The sequence below is a fragment of the Triticum urartu genome, chromosome 7 (assembly GCF_003073215.2).
Source record: "Triticum urartu cultivar G1812 chromosome 7, Tu2.1, whole genome shotgun sequence".
Taxonomy (NCBI): Eukaryota; Viridiplantae; Streptophyta; class Magnoliopsida; order Poales; family Poaceae; genus Triticum; species Triticum urartu.
This window is the reverse complement of record NC_053028.1, coordinates 64,710,650-64,713,974: the sequence shown is the minus strand read 5'-3', so window position 1 is coordinate 64,713,974 and position 3,325 is coordinate 64,710,650. Positions and strand designations below refer to the sequence as shown.

At 46.1% G+C, this 3,325-nt stretch overlaps 1 long non-coding RNA gene across 1 annotated transcript; it reads left to right on the top strand.

The window, feature by feature from the left end:
- Positions 1-319: 319 nt before the first annotated feature.
- LOC125523387 lies at positions 320-2,821 on the top strand. Its single transcript, XR_007290208.1, has 2 exons — positions 320-951; positions 2,484-2,821. It is a non-coding gene; the product is annotated as an uncharacterized LOC125523387 (long non-coding RNA).
- Positions 2,822-3,325: the final 504 nt, after the last annotated feature.

Sequence of the window (3,325 nt, the reverse complement as noted above, 5' to 3'; positions counted from 1 at the left end):
TCAAAATTAGTCATCTTGTTAAAATGATAAGATGTAGACCTCACAGTAGTGGTGGATAATCTGCAAATGGTGCAGTAGATGCCACCAATACCTTGTGATTCACAAATAAATTTTGGGCTAGCCATATTAAGTATGACACTTTATAATTCTTAAGATTTGCAAGGAAAAAATATATTTCCGTGCAAAAAGTTGTTGTCCTAAGATCGCATGTCATAGGGAATGATTGTGGTGAGGACATAGATATGTCTTAAATTTTGGATAAATAGGGTCTCGAATGTAAGCAAAAACGCACTTCTGCAATAGTATTAATGTGGTAATACATATATGTGGGAAAATAATCACATACTTATGCAAACGTATGAAGACAGGAGGTCTTCAAATCAAAATTTTACCCATTGTAAAATGGTGTATAATTATGTTGTATGTAATTTGGGATGAACTGAGGATTAAACCACAAAGTTTTGTTAACCTAATGGCTGAACATAGAACATAACGACTTATATGGGATTATCACATAACCTGGGGGTTCAATTACAAATTCATCAAAGAGATAAGAAATCCCCAATTTCTGCCGTGTGGCTAGGGATTTTACACCGCCACCGGCCGGAGGGCCTGCCGCGTCGGCCATTACTGCGCGCCGGAGGGCGCCGTTGGAGCGTGTCGCCTGCCGTGTGCCGTGGCTGAGGGCCTGATGTCGCGGGAGTGGTCGTGTCTACTAGCAGCCATGCCGGAGGGCGCCGTGCGTCCCGTCGCCTCCTTGATGCCGACCAAGAGTGCTCGGGCGCCGCGTGCCTGTGCCGCGTCGGAGGTCCACTCCAGTCTCCACGCCGTGCAGGCTGTCGTCTGGAGCTGGTCTAATGTGGCTGAGGCGTCCGTGCTGCCGGCCTAGCGCGTGCCGAGGGCAGTCTTTGGATGCGCTGGGACTCTGCACTTTCATGGCGAAGGTCAAAGGTACTTAATCGATAGAGTTTGTTGCGTACATAATTGGTATTCTTGATCGCCTCGGAGAATAGCGCCCAGGATGTTTGCTTTCTCTTCCATGGGACTTAAATTCTTGTGAATTTTTTGCTGACTGCTCTTCCTTCTTCTCCTTCTCTTGTTCCTGTCAAAACAATTGCTATGTGCAGGAATAAAATCAGAAAGAAAGCACGTTGTTTGACTCGGATTTCTCCTTTAGTCTAGGCCAGTGATGTGTGTGGGATCGCCGGAGTTGCTTCATCTGCTCTTATCGAGGACGACGTTGTTCGTCCTTGACGCCGGAGGGCGTCGATGTCGTCGATGTCTCGGCCGCACGCCAGTGTTGTCGCTGTGTTTCTCTTGTTCTTCTCTGTGGCCTGTACTCTCGGTAGAGGCGTGCTGATAACGTGTTAAGAGAATCGAGAGAGATGAGCGAATGGAAACAGATATATGAATGAACCATTAGTCTTTATTGATGATAGAAGCGGGGTATTTATACCCGGGCGGAAGTACACATGTTACTTGAGAGTCAAGTAAACTCAAAGTTACTTGAGAGTCAAGAAATTACATAGTTGCCTTGAGAGCCAATTAAGTACATGGTTGCTTGGTTCTAACCTATCTAACGGTTAACTTAATCCTAATTAGCTTTATTAATAAGTAACTATTCTATTCTTAACAATTTTTCTGTACAAACCTGAGGCGTCCCGAGGTCGCCAGCTAGTGAACGGCCGGATGCCCGGCCGGAACCTAGTCCTTACGCCGCCGCTGGCCGTCCGGTCATTCCCAGCTCGTCCTTATCATCTATCGTTTTGCTCGTTCCCGACACCGAACCCTACATAATCTCATCCCCAGACCCAAATTTCACTCTGTGTGTGCAAATTAGCTTGAACAACATCAGTGCAAACTAGCTATATACATATAGATTTCACTGTCCATGTGCAAACTAGCTTGAACAGACATCAGTACCAGCTTTGTATCAGTTTCAAATTCAGATATCAGTCTTGGACAATGTTAAAACTACATACAGATTTGCAACAACGAGCAAATCTTCAGTTCATTTGATACAGTGTTAGATTCAGTTCATCAAATGTAGCAAAAGGCAGTTCATCAAATGGTTTGTTGCCGTGGCAGACGCCCATAGGTGCTCTGGTTCGGGACCTGACTCGGCAAGCATTACTACTAGTGTTGTTTTCGGTAGTGGTGGTCATAGTGTGCATGATGCTCGATGATGATGGCGATGGCGATGTACATTTTGTGGTAGTTAGTGCTTGAACTCTGATGCTAGCTTGTATATTTTTGTGAGGTGGTATATACTAACCCCTCACGCTGATGAAAAATTTGGTGATAGGATTATACCTTCTTTTGGATGTGGTGATAGAATGACACAATAGTAGTTAGGATGAACTTGCTCTGCCTTATAATCATGCATAGTTTCATCCGTTCCATGTGTACTGCTGCTACTTTGCTAGCAGCTGGAACTTTTGTTGTTTTGCCATGCTATGACAAGTTGTATGTTTTGTATAAAGGGAGGGTTTCAAGGGTTTATAATTCATGAATGCATGCGAAGAACAAGTCAATCATTACCAGAGGACTCCTACAAAGGGTTTAAGACTAGGCACCACGCAGTGGATGCTTACTCCAAGTATGTGCACAAGCATGCAAGCAATGTCGAAGTAGGCAAGGCTCCTCGTCATTATGGGCTATGTGGGATGAAGAACATCATCTCATCATCTAGTTCGTCGTGATTTGTAGTGTTGTTTTATAGGTGTGATCGTATGTAAGGTGTAGTTGGTAAGCTTACCATGTACGAGACAACGTAAGAAGACGTCACTGCATGTATGCAACCAAACATCATGTAATCATATAAGCCCAAGCTATGGAGGCAACCAAACACAGTGCCTATAGCCAGTGCAACAATGCAGGGAAACAGTATGCGGACAACCAAACAATGCGCAAATGGTGGTTTTTACCCTGCATTTTCTCAACTAGACTGACCTACGACAAGTATGCAAAGAGGCAAAAAAATGTTGTGCGTCCTTATATCTTCCCCTCTTCTCCTCTTCACGCACATAACACACTACCAAACACACGCTAGGGTTGCTTCTTTTACGCCGCCGCCGCAACCACCACCCACCCGATCTTTGGAGTCTATCCTCCCTCGGGAGGCAGAACAAGGCCTCCATCACCGGTGAGGCGGCCCCAGACGAGTGCCCGCCGGCGTGGTGGAGCTCCTCGACACGGTTGTCCCTGAGGAGAGCTCTCTTTGCCAGAGGACGCGAAGGAGCAAAGCCTCCCATCACCGGTGAGGGGCATCAAATCCACTCCCGCACACATGGCAGCACTCGCCTTTCCTGCGTCCGTGCGCGTG